Source organism: Stenella coeruleoalba, assembly GCF_951394435.1.
Source record: "Stenella coeruleoalba genome assembly, chromosome: 1".
NCBI classification, from domain to species: Eukaryota; Metazoa; Chordata; class Mammalia; order Artiodactyla; family Delphinidae; genus Stenella; species Stenella coeruleoalba.
In genome coordinates, this window is record NC_137169.1 from 121,872,762 (window position 1) to 121,886,585 (window position 13,824).

Consider the following 13,824-nt stretch of genomic DNA (forward strand, 5'->3'; position numbering starts at 1 on the left):
TTCAAATATGTCTCAGTTTTCGTACCCTGGTACTCGGGTGCAACATTCCAGACGCTTTACTAACACTCTCCCGACTTGGAGAGTCAGTGCCTTTAACCTCCTGTTTGCCCCAGTTTGCAATTTCTGCGGAAGATGAACAGGAATAGTGAGAACCATTGAGAGACTAGCTGGAGGTGTCTGGACGGGCAAATTTAACTCTCATTTCCCACCAGGAAGAGGAATTAACCAAAGGCTCAGCGTGCCGTGCCGGAACCAGATTAGGGCCTGAAGCCATCCTGCGGTGTTGCGGCCAGCTCACAAGAAAGCGAGTTGAAGAAAGGAGCTCAGGGGCACTGTAATTCACAAACCTGCAGAGTTATAAATGACAGCTATCGTCCAAAAATAGACTGAAGTAAGGCTGCCAAGAGGACTTGAAAGCGGGGCAGAATTGCAGGAAACCGATTTCAGGAGGTAGACTGGAATTGCATTGAAAGCATAGGAAAAGAGGCAGAACGTCCACAATGATGCACTTGGCCAAAAAGGGCGTATGCGTTTTTTCCTGAATATATTCAGGAAAAAACGCATACGCCCTTTTTGGCCAACCAAGCAAGCTTGCAAAGGAAATCTGCACTACAATGAAGTCTCACTTACCCCCGGTCAAAAGGGCCATCTGAAAAAAGTGTAAAATCCAGAAAGGCAGGACAGGCCATGGAGAACTGGGAGCCTTGTTATGCTGATGGGCGGGATGTAAATTGCCAACAACCACTCGGGAGAAGTGTATGGTGTTTCCTGAAACATCTAAAAAACAAAGCAACAGAACCTAGGGCACTTCCACTTATGGTCCTATAGTTTAGGGAAATTAAAATCAAAAAGACACAGCCACCCCAAAGTTTGGAATGGCTCTGTTTACAAGAACCTCGTTTACAGTACAAGTTCAACATCGCAGAAAGTGAAAAATGGATAAAGAACTTGTGGTATTTACTTACAAAGCAATATCACTCAGCAATGAAATCTGTGTCATCAGGCCCTTAGCAGCACAATGAGTGGATTCAGGTATGATGATTCTAACTGAAATAAGTCACACAGAAAAAGAAACATAATAAGATATCAGTAATACACGGAATGTAAACTTGGCTACACAGGAACTGAATTACAGAACAGGATAGTGTCTCAAATTTAGAAAACCAACTTATGCTTGCTTAAGGGTAAAGGTGAGTTGAGGTGCTGCATAAAACCAGAGATTGAAATGAGCACAGATAAAGTTCCTTAAGCCAAATATGGAATAGACAAGAGCTACTCCTTGCTCAACGAAATGGACTCAACACCGCATATTAAACGCCTAAGAATGTACCTGACTAGTAAGTATCTTAAAACCTATGGATTGCTATGTCTCCGAAAGAGAATCAAGCATGTGTACAGGGGCATAAACGCAGCAGTGATAGGATTGGAGAGGTTCGGTGAGCAAATGAAGACCCTTTGAAGTCATATTGCATGGTACCCATTACACGGGTTTCAACTACCCAGGTTTTAGGTATTCTTCCTTCAGCTAAAACATGCATGTGGAACCCAGAGTATGATCAACCATGTGATCGGGAAACGTGTTCAAATATGTCTCAGTTTTCGTACCCTGGTACTCGGGTGCAACATTCCAGACGCTTTACTAACACTCTCCCGACTTGGAGAGTCAGTGTCTTTAACCTCCTGTTTGGCCCAGTTTGCAATTTTTGCGGAAGATGAACAGGAATAGCGAGAACCAATGAGAGACTAGCTGGAGGTGTCTGGACGGGCAAATTTAACTCTCATTTCCCACCAGGAAGAGGAATTAACCAAAGGCTCAGCGTGCCGTGCCGGAACCAGATTAGGGCCTGAAGCCATCCTGTGGTGTTGCGGCCAGCTCACAAGAAAGCGAGTTGAAGAAAGGAGCTCAGGGGCACTGTAATTCACAAACCTGCAGAGTTATAAATGACAGCTATCGTCCAAAAATAGACTGTAGTAAGGCTGCCAAGAGGACTTGAAAGCGGGGCAGAATTGCAGGAAACCGATTTCAGGAGGTAGACTGGAATTGCATTGAAAGCATAGGAAAAGAGGCAGAACGTCCACAATGATGCACTTGGCCAAAAAGGGCGTATGCGTTTTTTCCTGAATATATTCAGGAAAAAACGCATACGCCCTTTTTGGCCAACCAAGCAAGCTTGCAAAGGAAATCTGCACTACAATGAAGTCTCACTTCCCCCCGGTCAAAAGGGCCATCTGAAAAAAGTGTAAAATCCAGAAAGGCAGGACAGGCCATGGAGAACTGGGAACCTTGTTATGCTGATGGGCGGGATGTAAATTGCCAACAACCACTCGGGAGAAGTGTATGGTGTTTCCTGAAACATCTAAAAAACAAAGCAACAGAACCTAGGGCACTTCCACTTATGGTCCTATAGCTTAGGGAAATTAAAATCAAAAAGACACAGCCACCCCAAAGTTTGGAATGGCTCTGTTTACAAGAACCTCGTTTACAGTACAAGTTCAACATCGCAGAAAGTGAAAAATGGATAAAGAAATTGTGGTATTTACTTACAAAGCAATATCACTCAGCAATGAAATCTGTGTCTTCAGGCCCTTAGCAGCACAATGAGTGGATTCAGGTATGATGATTCTAACTGAAATAAGTCACACAGAAAAAGAAACATCATAAGATATCAGTAATACACGGAATGTAAACTTGGCTACACAGGAACTGAATTACAGAACAGGACAGGGTTTCAAATTTAGAAAACCAACTTATGCTTGCTTAAGGGTAAAGGTGAGTTGAGGTGCTGCATAAAACCAGAGATTGAAATGAGCACAGATAAAGTTCCTTAAGCCAAATATGGAATAGACAAGAGCTACTCCTTGCTCAACGAAATGGACTCAACACCGCATATTAAACGCCTAAGAATGTACCTGACTAGTAAGTATCTTAAAACCTATGGATTGCTATGTCTCCGAAAGAGAATCAAGCATGTGTACAGGGGCATAAACGCAGCAGTGATAGGATTGGAGAGGTTCGGTGAGCAAATGAAGACCCTTTGAAGTCATATTGCATGGTACCCATTCCACGGGTTTCAACTACCCAGGTTTTAGGTATTCTTCCTTCAGCTAAAACATGCATGTGGAACCCAGAGTATGATCAACCATGTGATCGGGAGACGTGTTCAAATATGTCTCAGTTTTCGTACCCTGGTACTCGGGTGCAACATTCCAGACGCTTTACTAACACTCTCCCGACTTGGAGAGTCAGTGTGTTTAACCTCCTGTTTGGCCCAGTTTGCAATTTCTGCGGAAGATGAACAGGAATAGCGAGAACCAATGAGAGACTAGCTGGAGGTGTCTGGACGGGCAAATTTAACTCTCATTTCCCACCAGGAAGAGGAATTAACCAAAGGCTCAGCGTGCCGTGCCGGAACCAGATTAGGGCCTGAAGCCATCCTGTGGTGTTGCGGCCAGCTCACAAGAAAGCGAGTTGAAGAAAGGAGCTCAGGGGCACTGTAATTCACAAACCTGCAGAGTTATAAATGACAGCTATCGTCCAAAAATAGACTGAAGTAAGGCTGCCAAGAGGACTTGAAAGCGGGGCAGAATTGCAGGAAACCGATTTCAGGAGGTAGACTGGAATTGCATTGAAAGCATAGGAAAAGAGGCAGAACGTCCACAATGATGCACTTGGCCAAAAAGGGCGTATGCGTTTTTTCCTGAATATATTCAGGAAAAAACGCATACGCCCTTTTTGGCCAACCAAGCAAGCTTGCAAAGGAAATCTGCACTACAATGAAGTCTCACTTCCCCCCGGTCAAAAGGGCCATCTGAAAAAAGTGTAAAATCCAGAAAGGCAGGACAGGCCATGGAGAACTGGGAGCCTTGTTATGCTGATGGGCGGGATGTAAATTGCCAACAACCACTCGGGAGAAGTGTATGGTGTTTCCTGAAACATCTAAAAAACAAAGCAACAGAACCTAGGGCACTTCCACTTATGGTCCTATAGCTTAGGGAAATTAAAATCAAAAAGACACAGCCACCCCAAAGTTTGGAATGGCTCTGTTTACAAGAACCTCGTTTACAGTACAAGTTCAACATCGCAGAAAGTGAAAAATGGATAAAGAACTTGTGGTATTTACTTACAAAGCAATATCACTCAGCAATGAAATCTGTGTCATCAGGCCCTTAGCAGCACAATGAGTGGATTCAGGTATGATGATTCTAACTGAAATAAGTCACACAGAAAAAGAAACATAATAAGATATCAGTAATACACGGAATGGAAACTTGGCTACACAGGAACTGAATTACAGAACAGGACAGTGTCTCAAATTTAGAAAACCAACTTATGCTTGCTTAAGGGTAAAGGTGAGTTGAGGTGCTGCATAAAACCAGAGATTGAAATGAGCACAGATAAAGTTCCTTAAGCCAAATATGGAATAGACAAGAGCTACTCCTTGCTCAACGAAATGGACTCAACACTGCATATTAAACGCCTAAGAATGTACCTGACTAGTAAGTATCTTAAAACCTATGGATTGCTATGTCTCCGAAAGAGAATCAAGCATGTGTACAGGGGCATAAACGCAGCAGTGATAGGATTGGAGAGGTTCGGTGAGCAAATGAAGACCCTTTGAAGTCATATTGCATGGTACCCATTACACGGGTTTCAACTACCCAGGTTTTAGGTATTCTTCCTTCAGCTAAAACATGCATGTGGAACCCAGAGTATGATCAACCATGTGATCGGGAGACGTGTTCAAATATGTCTCAGTTTTCGTACCCTGGTACTCGGGTGCAACATTCCAGACGCTTTACTAACACTCTCCCGACTTGGAGAGTCAGTGTCTTTAACCTCCTGTTTGGCCCAGTTTGCAATTTTTGCGGAAGATGAACAGGAATAGCGAGAACCAATGAGAGACTAGCTGGAGGTGTCTGGACGGGCAAATTTAACTCTCATTTCCCACCAGGAAGAGGAATTAACCAAAGGCTCAGCGTGCCGTGCCGGAACCAGATTAGGGCCTGAAGCCATCCTGTGGTGTTGCGGCCAGCTCATAAGAAAGCGAGTTGAAGAAAGGAGCTCAGGGGCACTGTAATTCACAAACCTGCAGAGTTATAAATGACAGCTATCGTCCAAAAATAGACTGAAGTAAGGCTGCCAAGAGGACTTGAAAGCGGGGCAGAATTGCAGGAAACCGATTTCAGGAGGTAGACTGGAATTGCATTGAAAGCATAGGAAAAGAGGCAGAACGTCCACAATGATGCACTTGGCCAAAAAGGGCGTATGCATTTTTTCCTGAATATATTCAGGAAAAAACGCATACGCCCTTTTTGGCGAACCAAGCAAGCTTGCAAAGGAAATCTGCACTACAATGAAGTCTCACTTCCCCCCGGTCAAAAGGGCCATCTGAAAAAAGTGTAAAATCCAGAAAGGCAGGACAGGCCATGGAGAACTGGGAACCTTGTTATGCTGATGGGCGGGATGTAAATTGCCAACAACCACTCGGGAGAAGAGTATGGTGTTTCCTGAAACATCTAAAAAACAAAGCAACAGAACCTAGGGCACTTCCACTTATGGTCCTATAGCTTAGGGAAATTAAAATCAAAAAGACACAGCCACCCCAAAGTTTGGAATGGCTCTGTTTACAAGAACCTCGTTTACAGTACAAGTTCAACATCGCAGAAAGTGAAAAATGGATAAAGAACTTGTGGTATTTACTTACAAAGCAATATCACTCAGCAATGAAATCTGTGTCATCAGGCCCTTAGCAGCACAATGAGTGGATTCAGGTATGATGATTCTAACTGAAATAAGTCACACAGAAAAAGAAACATCATAAGATATCAGTAATACACGGAATGTAAACTTGGCTACACAGGAACTGAATTACAGAACAGGACAGGGTCTCAAATTTAGAAAACCAACTTATGCTTGCTTAAGGGTAAAGGTGAGTTGAGGTGCTGCATAAAACCAGAGATTGAAATGAGCACAGATAAAGTTCCTTAAGCCAAATATGGAATAGACAAGAGCTACTCCTTGCTCAACGAAATGGACTCAACACCGCATATTAAACGCCTAAGAATGTACCTGACTAGTAAGTATCTTAAAACCTATGGATTGCTATGTCTCCGAAAGAGAATCAAGCATGTGTACAGGGGCATAAACGCAGCAGTGATAGGATTGGAGAGGTTCGGTGAGCAAATGAAGACCCTTTGAAGTCATATTGCATGGTACCCATTCCACGGGTTTCAACTACCCAGGTTTTAGGTATTCTTCCTTCAGCTAAAACATGCATGTGGAACCCAGAGTATGATCAACCATGTGATCGGGAGACGTGTTCAAATATGTCTCAGTTTTCGTACCCTGGTACTCGGGTGCAACATTCCAGACGCTTTACTAACACTCTCCCGACTTGGAGAGTCAGTGTCTTTAACCTCCTGTTTGCCCCAGTTTGCAATTTTTGCGGAAGATGAACAGGAATAGCGAGAACCAATGAGAGACTAGCTGGAGGTGTCTGGACGGGCAAATTTAACTCTCATTTCCCACCAGGAAGAGGAATTAACCAAAGGCTCAGCGTGCCGTGCCGGAACCAGATTAGGGCCTGAAGCCATCCTGTGGTGTTGCGGCCAGCTCACAAGAAAGCGAGTTGAAGAAAGGAGCTCAGGGGCACTGTAATTCACAAACCTGCAGAGTTATAAATGACAGCTATCGTCCAAAAATAGACTGAAGTAAGGCTGCCAAGAGGACTTGAAAGCGGGGCAGAATTGCAGGAAACCGATTTCAGGAGGTAGACTGGAATTGCATTGAAAGCATAGGAAAAGAGGCAGAACGTCCACAATGATGCACTTGGCCAAAAAGGGCGTATGCGTTTTTTCCTGAATATATTCAGGAAAAAACGCATACGCCCTTTTTGGCCAACCAAGCAAGCTTGCAAAGGAAATCTGCACTACAATGAAGTCTCACTTCCCCCCGGTCAAAAGGGCCATCTGAAAAAAGTGTAAAATCCAGAAAGGCAGGACAGGCCATGGAGAACTGGGAGCATTGTTATGCTGATGGGCGGGATGTAAATTGCCAACAACCACTCGGGAGAAGTGTATGGTGTTTCCTGAAACATCTAAAAAACAAAGCAACAGAACCTAGGGCACTTCCACTTATGGTCCTATAGCTTAGGGAAATTAAAACCAAAAAGACACAGCCACCCCAAAGTTTGGAATGGCTCTGTTTACAAGAACCTCGTTTACAGTACAAGTTCAACATCGCAGAAAGTGAAAAATGGATAAAGAACTTGTGGTATTTACTTACAAAGCAATATCACTCAGCAATGAAATCTGTGTCATCAGGCCCTTAGCAGCACAATGAGTGGATTCAGGTATGATGATTCTAACTGAAATAAGTCACACAGAAAAAGAAACATCATAAGATATCAGTAATACACGGAATGTAAACTTGGCTACACAGGAACTGAATTACAGAACAGGACAGTGTCTCAAATTTAGAAAACCAACTTATGCTTGCTTAAGGGTAAAGGTGAGTTGAGGTGCTGCATAAAACCAGAGATTGAAATGAGCACAGATAAAGTTCCTTAAGCCAAATATGGAATAGACAAGAGCTACTCCTTGCTCAACGAAATGGACTCAACACCGCATATTAAACGCCTAAGAATGTACCTGACTAGTAAGTATCTTAAAACCTATGGATTGCTATGTCTCCGAAAGAGAATCAAGCATGTGTACAGGGGCATAAACGCAGCAGTGATAGGATTGGAGAGGTTCGGTGAGCAAATGAAGACCCTTTGAAGTCATATTGCATGGTACCCATTACACGGGTTTCAACTACCCAGGTTTTAGGTATTCTTCCTTCAGCTAAAACATGCATGTGGAACCCAGAGTATGATCAACCATGTGATCGGGAGACGTGTTCAAATATGTCTCAGTTTTCGTACCCTGGTACTCGGGTGCAACATTCCAGACGCTTTACTAACACTCTCCCGACTTGGAGAGTCAGTGTCTTTAACCTCCTGTTTGCCCCAGTTTGCAATTTTTGCGGAAGATGAACAGGAATAGCGAGAACCAATGAGAGACTAGCTGGAGGTGTCTGGACGGGCAAATTTAACTCTCATTTCCCACCAGGAAGAGGAATTAACCAAAGGCTCAGCGTGCCGTGCCGGAACCAGATTAGGGCCTGAAGCCATCCTGTGGTGTTGCGGCCAGCTCATAAGAAAGCGAGTTGAAGAAAGGAGCTCAGGGGCACTGTAATTCACAAACCTGCAGAGTTATAAATGACAGCTATCGTCCAAAAATAGACTGAAGTAAGGCTGCCAAGAGGACTTGAAAGCGGGGCAGAATTGCAGGAAACCGATTTCAGGAGGTAGACTGGAATTGCATTGAAAGCATAGGAAAAGAGGCAGAACGTCCACAATGATGCACTTGGCCAAAAAGGGCGTATGCGTTTTTTCCTGAATATATTCAGGAAAAAACGCATACGCCCTTTTTGGCCAACCAAGCAAGCTTGCAAAGGAAATCTGCACTACAATGAAGTCTCACTTCCCCCCGGTCAAAAGGGCCATCTGAAAAAAGTGTAAAATCCAGAAAGGCAGGACAGGCCATGGAGAACTGGGAACCTTGTTATGCTGATGGGCGGGATGTAAATTGCCAACAACCACTCGGGAGAAGTGTATGGTGTTTCCTGAAACATCTAAAAAACAAAGCAACAGAACCTAGGGCACTTCCACTTATGGTCCTATAGCTTAGGGAAATTAAAATCAAAAAGACACAGCCACCCCAAAGTTTGGAATGGCTCTGTTTACAAGAACCTCGTTTACAGTACAAGTTCAACATCGCAGAAAGTGAAAAATGGATAAAGAAGTTGTGGTATTTACTTACAAAGCAATATCACTCAGCAATGAAATCTGTGTCATCAGGCCCTTAGCAGCACAATGAGTGGATTCAGGTATGATGATTCTAACTGAAATAAGTCACACAGAAAAAGAAACATCATAAGATATCAGTAATACACGGAATGTAAACTTGGCTACACAGGAACTGAATTACAGAACAGGACAGGGTCTCAAATTTAGAAAACCAACTTATGCTTGCTTAAGGGTAAAGGTGAGTTGAGGTGCTGCATAAAACCAGAGATTGAAATGAGCACAGATAAAGTTCCTTAAGCCAAATATGGAATAGACAAGAGCTACTCCTTGCTCAACGAAATGGACTCAACACCGCATATTAAACGCCTAAGAATGTACCTGACTAGTAAGTATCTTAAAACCTATGGATTGCTATGTCTCCGAAAGAGAATCAAGCATGTGTACAGGGGCATAAACGCAGCAGTGATAGGATTGGAGAGGTTCGGTGAGCAAATGAAGACCCTTTGAAGTCATATTGCAAGGTACCCATTCCAAGGGTTTCAACTACCCAGGTTTTAGGTATTCTTCCTTCAGCTAAAACATGCATGTGGAACCCAGAGTATGATCAACCATGTGATCGGGAGACGTGTTCAAATATGTCTCAGTTTTCGTACCCTGGTACTCGGGTGCAACATTCCAGACGCTTTACTAACACTCTCCCGACTTGGAGAGTCAGTGTCTTTAACCTCCTGTTTGGCCCAGTTTGCAATTTCTGCGGAAGATGAACAGGAATAGCGAGAACCAATGAGAGACTAGCTGGAGGTGTCTGGACGGGCAAATTTAACTCTCATTTCCCACCAGGAAGAGGAATTAACCAAAGGCTCAGCGTGCCGTGCCGGAACCAGATTAGGGCCTGAAGGCATCCTGCGGTGTTGCGGCCAGCTCACAAGAAAGCGAATTGAAGAAAGGAGCTCAGGGGCACTGTAATTCACAAACCTGCAGAGTTATAAATGACAGCTATCGTCCAAAAATAGACTGAAGTAAGGCTGCCAAGAGGACTTGAAAGCGGGGCAGAATTGCAGGAAACCGATTTCAGGAGGTAGACTGGAATTGCATTGAAAGCATAGGAAAAGAGGCAGAACGTCCACAATGATGCACTTGGCCAAAAAGGGCGTATGCGTTTTTTCCTGAATATATTCAGGAAAAAACGCATACGCCCTTTTTGGCCAACCAAGCAAGCTTGCAAAGGAAATCTGCACTACAATGAAGTCTCACTTCCCCCCGGTCAAAAGGGCCCTCTGAAAAAAGTGTAAAATCCAGAAAGGCAGGACAGGCCATGGAGAACTGGGAGCCTTGTTATGCTGATGGGCGGGATGTAAATTGCCAACAACCACTGGGGAGAAGTGTATGGTGTTTCCTGAAACATCTAAAAAACAAAGCAACAGAGCCTAGGGCACTGCCACTTATGGTCCTATAGCTTAGGGAATTTAAAATCAAAAAGACACAGCCACCCCAAAGTTTGGAACGGCTCTGTTTACAAGAACCTCGTTTACAGTACAAGTTCAAGATCGCAGAAAGTGAAAAATGGATAAAGAAGTTGTGGTATTTACTTACAAAGCAATATCACTCAGCAATGAAATCTGTGTCATCAGGCCCTTAGCAGCACAATGAGTGGATTCAGGTATGATGATTCTAACTGAAATAAGTCACACAGAAAAAGAAACATCATAAGATATCAGTAATACACGGAATGTAAACTTGGCTACACAGGAACTGAATTACAGAACAGGACAGGGTCTCAAATTTAGAAAACCAACTTATGCTTGCTTAAGGGGAAAGGTGAGTTGGGGTGCTGCATAAAACAAGAGATTGAAATGAGCACAGATAAAGTTCCTTAAGCCAAATATGGAATAGACAAGAGCTACTCCTTGCTCAACGAAATGGACTCAACACCGCATATTAAACGCCTAAGAATGTACCTGACTAGTAAGTATCTTAAAACCTATGGATTGCTATGTCTCCGAAAGAGAATCAAGCATGTGTACAGGGGCATAAACGCAGCAGTGATAGGATTGGAGAGGTTCGGTGAGCAAATGAAGACCCTTTGAAGTCATATTGCATGGTACCCATTCCACGGGTTTCAACTACCCAGGTTTTAGGTATTCTTCCTTCAGCTAAAACATGCATGTGGAACCCAAGTATGATCAACCATGTGAACGGGAGACGTGTTCAAATATGTCTCAGTTTTCCTCCCCTGGTACTCGGGTGCAACATTCCAGACGCTTTACTAACACTCTCCCCACTTGGAGAGTCAGCGCCTTTAACCTCCTGTTTGGCCCAGTTTTCAATTTCTGCGGAAGATGAACAGGAATAGCGAGAACCAATGAGAGGCTAGCTGGAGGTGTCTGGACGGGCAAATTTAACTCTCATTTCCCACCAGGAAGAGGAAATAACCAAAGGCTCAGTGTGCCGTGCCGGAACCAGATTAGGGCCTGAAGCCATCCTGCGGTGTTGTGGCCAGCTCAAAAGAAAGCGAGTTGAAGAAAGCAGCTCAGGGGCACTGTAATTCACAAACCTGCAGAGTTATAAATGACAGCTATCGTCCAAAAATAGACTGAAGTAAGGCTGCCAAGAGGACTTGAAAGCGGGGCAGAATTGCAGGAAACCGATTTCAGGAGGTAGACTGGAATTGCATTGAAAGCATAGGAAAAGAGGCAGAACGTCCACAATGATGCACTTGGCCAATAAGGGCGTATGCGTTTTTTCCTGAATATATTCAGGAAAAAACGCATACGCCCTTTTTGGCTAACCAAGCAAGCTTGCAAAGGAAATCTGCACTACAATGAAGTCTCACTTCCCCCCGGTCAAAAGGGCCATCTGAAAAAAGTGTAAAATCCAGAAAGGCAGGACAGGCCATGGAGAACTGGGAGCCTTGTTATGCTGATAGGCGGGATGTAAATTGCCAAGAACCACTTGGGAGAAGTGTATGGTGTTTCCTGAAACATCTAAAAAACAAAGCAACAGAGCCTAGGGCACTTCCACTTATGGTCCTATAGCTTAAGGAATTTAAAATCAAAAAGACACAGCCACCCCAAAGTTTGGAACGGCTCTGTTTACAAGAACCTCGTTTACAGTACAAGTTCAACATCGCAGAAAGTGAAAAATGGATAAAGAAGTTGTGGTATTTACTTACAATGCAGTATCACTCAGCAATGAAATCTGTGTCATCAGGCCCTTAGCAGCACAATGAGTGGATTCAGGTATGATGATTCTAACTGAAATAAGTCACACAGAAAAAGAAACATCATAAGATATCACTAATACACGGAATGTAAACTTGGCTACACAGGAACTGAATTACAGAACAGAACAGGGTCTCAAATTTAGAAAACCAACTTATGCTTGCTTAAGGGGAAAGGTGAGTTGGGGTGCTGCATAAAACCAGAGATTGAAATGAGCACAGATAAAGTTCCTTAAGCCAAATATGGAATAGACAAGAGCTACTCCTTGCTCAACGAAATGGACTCAACACCGCATATTAAACGCCTAAGAATGTACCTGACTAGTAAGTATCTTAAAACCTATGGATTGCTATGTCTCCGAAAGAGAATCAAGCATGTGTACAGGGGCATAAACGCAGCAGTGATAGGATTGGAGAGGTTCGGTGAGCAAATGAAGACCCTTTGAAGTCATATTGCATGGTACCCATTCCACGGGTTTCAACTACCCAGGTTTTAGGTATTCTTCCTTCAGCTAAAACATGCATGTGGAACCCAGAGTATGATCAACCATGTGAAAGGGAGACGTGTTCAAATATGTCTCAGTTTTCCTCCCCTGGTACTCGGGTTCAACATTCCAGACGCTTTACTAACACTCTCCCGACTTGGAGAGTCAGCGCCTGTAACCTCCTGTTTGCCCCAGTTTGCAATTTCTGCGGAAGATGAACAGGAATAGTGAGAACCAATGAGAGACTAGCTGGAGGTGTCTGGACGGGCAAATTTAACTCTCATTTCCCACCAGGAAGAGGAATTAACCAAAGGCTCAGCGTGCCGTGCCGGAACCAGATTAGGGCCTGAAGCCATCCTGCGGTGTTGCGGCCAGGTCACAAGAAAGCGAGTTGAAGAAAGGAGCTCAGGGGCACTGTAATTCACAAACCTGCAGAGTTATAAATGACAGCTATCGTCCAAAAATAGACTGAAGTAAGGCTGCCAAGAGGACTTGAAAGCGGGGCAGAATTGCAGGAAACCGATTTCAGGAGGTAGACTGGAATTGCATTGAATGCATAGGAAAAGAGGCAGAACGTCCACAATGATGCACTTGGCCAAAAAGGGCGTATGCGTTTTTTCCTGAATATATTCAGGAAAAAACGCATACGCCCTTTTTGGCCAACCAAGCAAGCTTGCAAAGGAAATCTGCACTACAATGAAGTCTCACTTCCCCCCGGTCAAAAGGGCCATCTGAAAAAAGTGTAAAATCCAGAAAGGCAGGACAGGCCATGGAGAACTGGGAGCCTTGTTATGCTGATGGGCGGGATGTAAATTGCCAAGAACCACTTGGGAGAAGTGTATGGTGTTTCCTGAAACATCTAAAAAACAAAGCAACAGAGCCTAGGGCACTTCCACTTATGGTCCTATAGCTTAGGGAAATTAAAATCAAAAAGACACAGACACCCCAAAGTTTGGAATGGCTCTGTTTACAAGAACCTCGTTTACAGTACAAGTTCAACATTGCAGAAAGTGAAAAATGGATAAAGAAGTTGTGGTATTTACTTACAAAGCAATATCACTCAGCAATGAAATCTGTGTCATCAGGCCCTTAGCAGCACAATGAGTGGATTCAGGTATGATGATTCTAACTGAAATAAGTCACACAGAAAAAGAAACATCATAAGATATCAGTAATACACGGAATGGAAACTTGGCTACACAGGAACTGAATTACAGAACAGAACAGGGTCTCAAATTTAGAAAACCAACTTATGCTTGCTTAAGGG

The 13,824-nt window shown here is 43.7% G+C and overlaps 1 long non-coding RNA gene across 35 annotated transcripts in view; it reads right to left on the reverse strand.

Moving 5' to 3' along the window:
• Positions 1-13,824, reverse strand: part of LOC307186525 — a 2,785,769-nt gene that overhangs the window by 879,133 nt on the left and 1,892,812 nt on the right. For 32 of the 35 annotated variants that reach the window (XR_013828351.1, XR_013828352.1, XR_013828362.1 and 29 more), the window contains one exon: positions 2,546-2,623. The exons of the other annotated variants lie outside the window; for them this stretch is intronic. This is a non-coding gene — a long non-coding RNA (uncharacterized lncRNA). The remainder of the gene's footprint in view (positions 1-2,545; positions 2,624-13,824) is intronic. 35 annotated transcript variants of the gene reach the window in all.